We start from the raw sequence: 12,332 nt of genomic DNA, 5'->3' as shown, positions 1-12,332 counted from the left end.
CCTTTCCCATGATCACAACGTCAAAACGTCCATGTTTGGCACCCATCCTAGGTTCCAGGCTAAGGCAGCCTTGAACCTCCTCGAGCACAGGCAGTTCACTCTGACTTGCAGGTTTTGGCGCGCCTGCGCTGTTCGACTCTTGCTCACTGTTTAGCCAAACGTCCATATTATTTTAGGCCTCAGAAGCCACTCTTTGGAACTATCACAAAAAACAAACACAGATTCATGTTAATTATTGAATTTAAACCCATTCTGTTTACCTCCCACCTTACTAATGTTTCCCAATTAGTTGTTACCTAGCAAATAAGCCACATAAATGCATTTTATACTTACATTTTCGACCTTTCCGCCACACAAAGACAATAAGCACATTTAAATTGCATTTTAAGCTGTGCATTAATTCACAACACAATAACAATACATATTAGCTAGTTTTATTGCAACATGCAAGCAAAGTTTGTGTTCCCGTGTATAATAATAAAAATAATTTGTGCATCTTACTCTATGATTGGTTAATTTTCACAAAACATGCAATCAGTAAATATTAACGTTAGAGGACATTAACTTCGAGAGGGGTACACAAAATTTGTGTTTGCCATCTCGCTCCATCAATTCCCTCATCTGCTGATTTTATCACCAAATAACTCTCAAAACTTTGGAAAATTTAGCAGAACATGTTTCAATTTATTTTTGTTAATGTCATTTTTACTTTTGTCTCTTTTTCTCTAGAATCTTTAAAAATCTTTTCTCTTATTTCTTCCATTTCTATTTCACTCTTTTCTTTCATTCTTGCCAGCTTTTCCTCATTTCTTTTCTTTACTGCTTGTCTAAAATTTCTCCTACCTTTATATATGCAACATAGTCTTATAAAGAAAATTACTGTCACTATAACTGTTATTGGAATTAGTATCTTACCTATAATTGAACTACCTATTTCTTGAAACCAATGCTTAATTGCTGAAAAACCTTTAACCAACTTTTCAAGGACACCTTCAACCTCCAGTGGTTCAATTTCTCTATGCAAATCTGTAATATCTATAATATACTTTTCAATGTTCTCACTTTTATCTGGAATATAAGTACAACAATGTTGAACTTTCAAAATTCCACAGACTCCTCCCTCTTTTGCTAAAATTATATCAAGGGCAAGTCGGTTTTGCATAACCATAGCTCTCATAGCAACCATTTCAGTATTGACCATCAGGAATCCTCCTGCTGTATCTGTTGATAATTTATCAACTATTGTAGACAATTTTCTACTTCTATTTGCATTAAACGAAATTCCCACTGCTGGTATCAGTGCTCCAAATACATCACGTATTATTTCTAACACAGTTTCTCTTCTTTTTCTTCTTAAAACTTTACCTATCTCATGTTTTCCATTAGTACCTCTATCTACATGAACAATTTTAGGAAAGACCAAACCCACATAACATGTCCCATACCAATGGTCCGGAAGTCTATAATAGGCTTTATTCCCACAAATGAAATAAATTCCAGGAAAAACAGGATCATTTCCTCCTTTAAATCGCCAACCCCCTATAATTCTATAGGTATCTTCACATTGACTCGCACCCACAAAATAATTATCATACATTGAGTTATCTCTTCTAATACAAAATTTTCCCAACATTGGTGCATCTATATTGATTGCTACATTCACATTCTTGTCCTCAATGTTCTCATCATCAAATGTGTAATATTTAGACTGTGCATGTTTCAATTTCTCATTTAGTTTATAAGCAATTCTTCTTTCCTCAACCATATTTAAGAATGCCTTTTCTTCAACTCTCCTTTTACATGTTAAATTATTATTAAATGCATACTCGTGCGTTAACTCATCTACTTCTAGAAAATATTCTCCCATTACCTCTGCATATTTTCTTTTATTTAATGTGGCATCAATTTTCAATTTTGCAAATATCTCATCTACATTGGAATCATGATATTCCAATTTCCAGGTCTTATAAAACAAACTTACAATTACACTACACGTAACTCCATATGTAAGAGGAAGGTGGGGATATGTCACCCCTTCTGACACAGATGCTGGCAGTTTTACACAAACATAACAGTCATCAACATTCATAGTTTTAATGTACTCAAGCAATAACTTTGAAAAAGTGTTTTTAGTATAATCACTGCTGGATCTATCTTGATGCAATTCTGGCCTATACACATGAGTCTCATGCACTTTTTCTTTCTCATTTGGCACATTTGAACTCACATTCGGTTTTAATTTTGTTAAGTTACTTTGGAAAGGAATCACAATAGCTAAAATTACCCACAATATCATCAAAAACCCCATACATATTGTAAAGCATCTACACCATTTTCTAAAAATAGAACATTTTGTTTTATGATTGTTAATTGCCCTCTTCCCTAACACCGTTTCTTCGACCTTATGTCACCTATAAAATTCTCACCACTCAGCACTCTAACAAGTTTTCTTCGACCTTATGTCAATTTCTATTCTAAATTATACTATAATTAGATTCTCTAACAAATTTTCTTCGACCTTATGTCAACTCTGACCTCTTCTATATTTACAAAATCTGTCTCACAGGACTTCAGACCTTTTACTTTCATATCATATACTTTGAACACTTATCTTTCCCTTAGATGACCCTTTCGCTCACTTTTCCCAATTGATTATGGGTCGTACAGATTTTTTTGACTACTGTTTACTTCAACAATTGGTGGCAGGACAATATATGTCCACTCAGGTGATTTGTACCTCTGATTTGGACGTCTTACTCTTTTAGGCCTCTGAATAGTCTCTATTTTCTTTCCCAATGTTTCTTTCTGGCTAGAGATCTAATTCACTTGGTTTTCTTGCTCTTTTGTTTTGTTCACTATTCTGAATCTTAATCCTCCAGCTCCTTTAGGCCAATTGTCTCCTTTGCAGACTTTCTTAGTCCTTGGTTCTATTGTATTATGCTCCACTCTCCAAGCTCTTTTTCTTGTGCTTTTTCTCAATGGAGTTTCATCTGCACTGTCATCAGTTTCACTTTCAGTGTCTTCTACTGTATCATTGATTATGATCTTCACAATGTCTTTGACTTCATCAGTTTCAGTTCTCTCTACTGTTACTCTGTTAGGAACACCTTCATAACTGGTACTTGGGATCTCATCCTTGTCGTGAGATACTTCCCTTTCTCCAGTTTCAGGATTTCCGTTCCTGCTTTCAGAGTCTTCAGATTGCTTTACAGTTTTCTCCTTTTCAAAAAAAAGTCTTCACTTTCTTTTGCGTCTTTACTGGTGCTTGTTTTTACCGATTCTCGACCTTCAAGTTGATCTTCTGAATCTGGTATTTCAACAATCTCCCTTTCACCTTCACCTTCAGACGCAGAACTGGCTTCTGATACTTCCAGATGTCGACGTTCCTGTCGATCTTCAATATCTGGATCCTTCTCTGGTTCACCTTCAGAATCAGAGTCAGTTGTACTTTCACCGTCGTATGGGTAGTCAGGTTCAGGCACAGAGATGGTGTGACTAGCATGAACCCACCTTTTTAATCCAGCACACTTAGCTGCAGTAGTACTGACCAAGATCACTTGATGTGGTCTTTGCCACCTAGGTACCAAACAATTCCTTCTGCGATGAACTTTCACTCATACCCAGTCCCCAGGGACTAGATCAAGAGCCGGAATTTTCTCTTTGGAATTAGATTCAGTTCCCACCTGGTAGAGCACAGAAGTTACTACATCAGATAGATTCTTGCAGTAATCCAGTATGATGTCATCATTTATTGTCAACAACTTATTAACTGGTACATAGGCCTGTCTCATCACGCTTCCCAAAAAGGGGGTGGTGATGGACAGAGTATCTGAGTTAATCAGACCACTCCTACCCAGTCAACAGATCAGGGCTTGATCCATCACCGTTTTTTAGCTCACTGCACCAACCCAGTTCAGAACCTGGCTATATGCAAATTAGTCTGTCCCAGGCCCAGTGCATCATGGGAACAGGGCAGACCAAACTACCAAGCCAATTCTTCACTGGAAAGGAAACAAGCTTCCGGGGACCGGTTTCTGGAATTACAGCCGTCTTCGGCCCGGCTTGCTTGAATCCTGATGGTGCAATGAGCAAGGGACTCATGTCTGAGCATACCCTTCCACACTCATGGTGGCCAAAATAATTTCAAAAAGGGGGTGGTGATGGACAGAGTATCTGAGTTAATCAGACCACTCCTACCCAGTCAACAGATCAGGGCTTGATCCATCACCGTTTTTTAGCTCACTGCACCATCCCAGTTCAGAACCTGGCTATATGCAAATTAGTCTGTCCCTGGCCCAGTGCATCATGGGAACAGGGCAGACCAAACTACCAAGCCAATTCTTCACTGGAAAGGAAACAAGCTTCCGGGGACCGGTTTCTGGCATTACAGCCGTCTTCGGCCCGGCTTGCTTGAATCCTGATGGTGCAATGAGCAAGGGACTCATGTCTGAGCATACCCTTCCACACTCATGGTGGCCAAAATAATTCCAAAAAGGGGGTGGTGATGGACAGAGTATCTGAGTTAATCAGACCACTCCTACCCAGTCAACAGATCAGGGCTTGATCCATCACCGTTTTTTAGCTCACTGCACCATCCCAGTTCAGAACCTGGCTATATGCAAATTAGTCTGTCCCTGGCCCAGTGCATCATGGGAACAGGGCAGACCAAACTACCAAGCCAATTCTTCACTGGAAAGGAAACAAGCTTCCGGGGACCGGTTTCTGGCATTACAGCCGTCTTCGGCCCGGCTTGCTTGAATCCTGATGGTGCAATGAGCAAGGGACTCATGTCTGAGCATACCCTTCCACACTCATGGTGGCCAAAATAATTTCAAAAAGGGGGTGGTGATGGAAGGGTATACTCAGATGTGAGTCCCTTGCTCATTGCACCATCAGGATTCAAGCAAGCCAGGCCGACGACGCCTGAAATGGCAGAAACCGGTCCCCGGAAGCTTGTTTCCTTCCCAGTACAAGAATTGGCTTGGTAGTTTGGTTTGCCCTGTTCCCATCATGCACTGGGACAGGAACAGACTAATTTGCATATAGCCAAGTTCTGAGCTGGGATGGTGCAGTGAGCTAAAAAACGGTGATGGATCAAGCCCTGATCTTTGGACTGGGTAAGAGTGGTCTGCTTAATTCAGGCACTCTGTTCATCACCACCCCCTTTTCTGAATCATTTTGTCCACCATTAGCGTGGAAGGGTATACTCAGATGTGAGTCCCTTGCTCATTGCACCATCAGGATTCAAGCAAGCCGGGCCGACGACGCCTGAAATGGCAGAAACCGGTCCCCGGAAGCTTGTTTCCTTCCCAGTACAAGAATTGGCTTGGTAGTTTGGTTTGCCCTGTTCCCATCATGCACTGGGACAGGAACAGACTAATTTGCATATAGCCAAGTTCTGAGCTGGGATGGTGCAGTGAGCTAAAAAACGGTGATGGATCAAGCCCTGATCTTTGGACTGGGTAAGAGTGGTCTGCTTAATTCAGGCACTCTGTTCATCACCACCCCCTTTTCTGAATCATTTTGTCCACCATTAGCGTGGAAGGGTATACTCAGATGTGAGTCCCTTGCTCATTGCACCATCAGGATTCAAGCAAGCCGGGCCGACGACGCCTGAAATGGCAGAAACCGGTCCCCGGAAGCTTGTTTCCTTCCCAGTACAAGAATTGGCTTGGTAGTTTGGTTTGCCCTGTTCCCATCATGCACTGGGACAGGAACAGACTAATTTGCATATAGCCAAGTTCTGAGCTGGGATGGTGCAGTGAGCTAAAAAACGGTGATGGATCAAGCCCTGATCTTTGGACTGGGTAAGAGTGGTCTGCTTAATTCAGGCACTCTGTTCATCACCACCCCCTTTTCTGAATCATTTTGTCCACCATTAGCGTGGAAGGGTATACTCAGATGTGAGTCCCTTGCTCATTGCACCATCAGGATTCAAGCAAGCCGGGCCGACGACGCCTGAAATGGCAGAAACCGGTCCCCGGAAGCTTGTTTCCTTCCCAGTACAAGAATTGGCTTGGTAGTTTGGTTTGCCCTGTTCCCATCATGCACTGGGACAGGAACAGACTAATTTGCATATAGCCAAGTTCTGAGCTGGGATGGTGCAGTGAGCTAAAAAACGATGATGGATCAAGCCCTGATCTTTGGACTGGGTAAGAGTGGTCTGCTTAATTCAGGCACTCTGTTCATCACCACCCCCTTTTCTGAATCATCACGCTTCCCATCAAGATTTCGTGTGGACTTAATCCAGTTTTTCTGTCAGGTATGCTTCTTAATGCCATTAACACAAGTGGCAAAGCATCAGGCCACTTCATTCCTGTTGCCAAACACATTTTTGCAATTCTGTTTTTAATTGTTCCATTTACCCGTTCAACTACTCCTGAAGCCTCAGGTCTATATGCACAATGTAGCTTCTGGCGAATGTCCAGAACTTCACAAATCATCTGCATTAACTCATTTTGGAAATGCAGGCCTCTGTCCAATTCAATCGTGACTGGAAACCCGAAACGTGGTATTATCTCACGCAAGAACAGTTTAGCAACTGTTAATCCATCATTCCTTCTCGTGGGGAAAGCTTCTACTCATCGAGAGAACAAACAGATTATCACAAGAACATATCTGAGTCTGTTGCATGGAGGTAATTCAACAAAATCCATCTGAACTCTTGTGAATGGGCCACCCTCCCGTCCTGTGGTTCCCAAACTTACAACAGTTTTTCTGTTTGGATTAAATTGCTGACAGACTAAGCACCTTTGACACAAACTTTCAGCAATCATTCTGAATTTAGGATTATACCAAGTGTGTCTAAAGAGACGAATCATAGCGTCTCTGCCAATATGTGCTTGACCATGGTACATTCGGGCCATATCTGAAATCATGCTATCGGGCATTACTGGTCTTTCATCTTTGTAAACCCAAATTTCATCTTCCTCCCTTTGTCTGCAACCTGATTTTAACCAAATATCTTTTTCCTCTGTTCCTGCCTCTTCCTGCATCTGCTTCACTTCCTGCCAAGTCTCAACTACCGTGGTTAGCATTAAAGGACTTGGAACATGTTCTTCAGTTTTTTCTCGATTGATTGAAATTTGATTCTTTGCGCAATGCTTTGCAATTGCATCAGCGTAACTGTTTCCTCTTGTGATATAATCTTCACCTTTCTTGTGAGCTGAACATTTTACCACAGCCAATTTTCAGGCAACTGTATCACATCAATCAATGTCTTTTCAAACTCTGCATTCCAAATGGGTGTTCCTGCAGAGGTCAAATAACCTCTTTGGGACCAGAGCTGTCCATAATCATGAACAACTCCATAACCATATTGACTATCAGTCACTATGGTTACTTTCACCTCTTTTCCCAACTCACATGCTCGTATCAAAGCAATCAACTCTGCTATTTGAGCAGAATGAATTCCTTTCAGACAAGATGCTTCCAACACTTCTGCCACTGTACAAACAGCATATTCAGCACTTAGAACACCACTCTCTGTTCTAAAGCATGATCCATCCACAAACATTACAAAATCTGATTCAAGCAAAGGTTCATCTTTAATGTCTGGTCGAAGCTTTGTGCAATATCCCAGAACATCCAAACACTTCTGATCAAGCTCACCTTTCTCTTCTGCTTCAACTGTATCAGGTAACAGTGTTGATGGGTTGACATTTACACATCTTGCAATTGTCACATTCTTAGCTCCCAAAATTATTTTCTCATAACGTGTCATTCTGCTGTTAGTCATGTACTGAGTCTTTGCTCTTGTGAGGAGAATCTCCACTGAATGAGGTACATAGACTCTCACAGGAAATCCCATCACAATTCCTTCACTTTGCTCCAAACTTACACTGGTTGCTGCTACTGCTTTCAGACAACCTGGCAAAGCATTTGCAACAGGGTCCAAAACAGCGGAGAAATACGCAATTGGTTTTCTCATTCTTCTATGCCTCTGAATTAATACTGACAGAGCACATCCTTCTTGCTCACTGCAGTACAATTCAAATTCTTTTTCGTAATCAGGCATTCCCAAAGCTGGTGCTTCACATAATTTAGTTTTAACTGTTCAAATGCTTCCATCTCTGTTTTGGTCAAAACAATAGGGTCTCTGATGTCTGCCTTTGTCAGTCTCTGCAATGGTTTTGCAATCAATTAAAATCCACTTATCCACTGTCTGCAATAACCCACCATTCCTAGGAACATTCCTACCTGTCTTTGAGTTTTAGGGGGCTGCATTCCTTGTATCATTTTAATTCTCCCAATTGTGGCCTGTCTGATTCCTTTAGCAATCTTGTGACCTAAATACTGTACTTCTTTCTGACAAAACTGCAATTTTGATGGAGACACTTTATGTCCCTCCTCAGCCAAATGATTCAACAATGCTACTGTATCAATTATACAGGCATCTTTTGTTTTTGATGCAACCAAAAGATCATCAATATATTGTACTAACACAGATTCACCAGGCATGCTCACATTTTCTAATGATTTCTTTAGCAGCTGATTAAAAATCGATGGACTCTCAGTGTACCCTTGTGGAATTCTACACCATGCTAGGATACGATTTTGGAAACGAAACGCAAAAATTGGTAGGCTTTCTGGATGCAATGGAACAGTAAAGAACGCATTGCATAAATCAATCACTGTGTACCATTCTGCATCATGTGATATTTGGTACAAAATCACTGCTGTATTTGGAACAATTGGACAACATAGGACTACGATTTTATTAACCTTTCTCGGGTCCTGCACAATTCTAAATGTTCCATTTGGCTTTTTCAATCCCATTCTTGGTGAATTACCAGGATACTCTCGATCACTGGAGTAATTCCTTCAATTACTTCGGCAGTCATTTTATACTGTGGTATATTCGGATAACTTGCACCTTCTTTTATGGGCACTTTCACAGGAACAACTCCTTTCATCAAACCTATATCTTTTCCAGTGAAATCCCACACACTTTCTTTCACTGCCTCTTTCAATTCAACAGGAATTTTCTCTTTATCAAAAACAGGAAACAGTTTGTCTTGTTCTGCCTCAATCATGAGCATTGTCAATTTATACAAACTATCTTCGTCTGGAGTCTGCAATTCTATGCCATCTGGTGAACAGTATATGGCACAGTTCATTTTACACAATATATCCCTGCCTAGCAAATTAACAGGACTGCTATCACACACCACAAACAGATGCATATCTTTATACGTCCCAATCTCTATTTCAACTGGTTTTGTCAATGGAGTATTGATTTGTCTGTTAGCTACACCTACAACCTGGATTGTCTCACCCGAGTGAGGAAGATTTTGAATTTCCACTGATCTAACAGTAGAACGGGTAGCACCAGTGTCCACTAGGAAAGTTATTTCCACATCATTCACCTTTCTGCCCACAAATGGACCTGACTGATCTACCTCAAGAGTGGCTCCAAGCACACACTCTTCTTCCTCCCTCAGGCACCGTCAGAAACTTTCATCCGGCTCACTGCCATTCTCTTCTTGCAACCAATATTGAGGACACGCATTTACTCTTTGCGGTCTTTTTATCTGCTCATCTCCGCTGAATCCTGTCTCTGCACTGTATCTCTGCTGATTCCCACTGTATGGCAGTGGCGATTGCGGCACCTGACTTTGCTGATTTGCTATCTGCTGTTGCTGCGGTTGCTGCTGATTTACCTCAAACTGCACCTGCTGATTCAATGATGTATGTTCCCCATTAACTCTAGGTGGACATTTACACTCTTGTTTCCAATGCCCTATCTTGCCGCAGTTGAAACATGGCATTTTCTTTTTCAATTTGTCAATATTTCCTACCAATTTAGGTTTGCCTTTAAACCCACCTTGATCCCCTGCATTCTTATTCTCCATCTGTGCTACTTGTTGTTTTGATACTTTTACTTGTGCCCTCATAGCTTTCTCTTTTAGCTTCTTTTGTTTTGCATCAATCTCCTCACTACAATACTTTGCTTGTCTCAGTACCTTACCTACTGAACTCGACTGCCAATCCATCATACTATGTCTAATCATGTCTGAAATTTCTGGTCTCAATCCATACACAAATCTTTACACAAAGTGACTCATGTCTTTCTCATTTAATTCCTCATAGCCACTATACTGTTTGAAAACTAACAACAACCTTTCATAAAACGAATGCACAGTTTCTTTTGGTTCCTGGGTAGTCCTGTCTATCTTTACCCAATCAGTTTCTTTTGGAGGTATTTTGTTTTTCAACCACACTATCGCTTGTTCGTATGTTCTCATCACATCTGGTGATGGAGCTCCTGTTATCTCATCTCTGGGATATTCCTCTCTTGGCCAATCCACAGATATTTTACATTCTGTCCATAAATCTGTTGCCACTACTATGTCAAACAACCCATCCAAATCAATCCACAGTACCTTTGACACTTTTACAAATCTGTCAACCTGCCGGTACCATTCTACTGGCTTTTCTCTCAGTCTGGGGAAATCATTCGTAAATGACAATATATCTTGTCTGCTCTAGGGCACATGTACATATCCTCCTCCAGAAATTTCTCTCATAGGGAATTCAGTTGCCACTTTTCCTTTTTCTCTAATAGGGAAAGCTAGAGTAGATTTATCACTATTTTCTTCTTTCTTCTTTGCCCACTTGACTCTCCATTTACCTACATCACCCATTTGCGCAATAATACAATCAAATCTTTTATCTGAACTTGTCTTCCTGCAGTATTCATATTTTCAATGTCTCTTTCTGCAAAATCTACTCGATAAGTTTTCTGCAATGACTTTATTTTGGAAAAATCTATTCCACATTCACTTGCCACTTCTTCTAATTGATCGTACATTGTCTTAGCTCTCCATGTTATGCTTTTACATAAAAACATGAGCTCATCATCCTGGTACGTTTTTAATCTGTCTGTCCCAATTGTTCCAATGATTAATTCCTCCATATCTATTTTCAATTTGGCCACATCCAACACTTTTGATTCCTGCTCTTTTAATTTCAACGTTTTTATCCATTCACTCAATTCTTTATCTGTTGGACCCATTGGCGTTTGTGTTAAATCTATTTTGTCTGCACTCCTTTATGGAGTTGCAGAGTCAGATTTGGCTCCTGTTGGGAATCCACATGTCAAATTTTGATTAAAAGTTAACTCTGGTGGATTTACACTTATATTCTGCCTTATTTCTAATAAATCAGGACACGTACTCTCTTTTGCTCTCTGTAGACTTTGTTGTAATGGAATGGTTAATCTCGGCTCTTTTATTTTCTGATCTTCAAATACTGGGATCACAGGTCCTATTGTTACTGGTACAGTTACAGCTTCCATATTTTTAGTAAGGGTTTGAATCAACTCTTGTGCAGAACGCTCATAATCAGACATATTTGGCTGTTCATTACTTCGTCTTTCCGCACTTAGCACAATTCTGTGTGAATCATTACTTTGTACAGGGGTTTCTGTAATTCTAGCTTCTCCTATCGGTGTACTCGGAACATATCTTGTTTCTACTCTTTCAGGAAAATCTCTAAAATTTGATGGTTGTCTTGGCGTTTCGTTAACTCTTTCTTCTGCCATCGGAGCATTTGGGGTAGTCCATAAAGAACTTGGTTGATATGGGGGCAGTCTCCTATTTAGTATTTCTTCTAAAACAGCATCCTCTGATTCACTTTCACCATAGCTTTGATTTTCTAATTCTGTAAACTTTTTCTTCTCTGTACTTTTCCGTCCCTCATATTCTTCTACCAATCTGACGGGATACATGCCATCGCACATACTACTATTTCTCCATCTTCGCATTCTAGTCTCATGTGTTTCTCTCCACAAATCTCTACCTCTACCTTTTGGTCTAAGATACTTGCTCAACCTCTCACTTTCCATTTCATGCATCTCATCTTCCCATTCCACCAGTGCTTCAAACTGAGTCGGTCTAGGTCTCGGTTCAAGTTTCATCATTTTGTCTCTCAAATTTCTCAAAATTGCTACATCAAATGATCCTCCTTCTGGAAAAGCTAACACACCATCATTCTTCGTATACTGTACCCAATTTTCCAACCAAACACACGTATGGTAACCATATTTTGTCAACATATAGGAAGAAGGTGTTTTCGGTGAAGGAAGTACTTTTCCCTCTCTCGTAACTACCTCTTTGTCTTTTACAAACATGTTTTTCAGCGTTTTAAACCATGAAGATTTCTTCTTGTCATCATCATAATAGTAGTATGACATTTTCGGTAACTTTTCCCTGCTTTCAAAAGATCGCGTACTATTCTGTTGCTGATTCCGTAACACCAACCTATCACAGTGCGGTTTACACTACTGTACCAGTTAGAACACGATATGTCACTTTAGTGCTTATCCAATA

Source organism: Lissotriton helveticus, chromosome 1_1 (genome assembly GCF_964261635.1).
Source record: "Lissotriton helveticus chromosome 1_1, aLisHel1.1, whole genome shotgun sequence".
Lineage (NCBI taxonomy): Eukaryota > Metazoa > Chordata > Amphibia > Caudata > Salamandridae > Lissotriton > Lissotriton helveticus.
Note: the sequence above shows the minus strand (reverse complement) of the source record.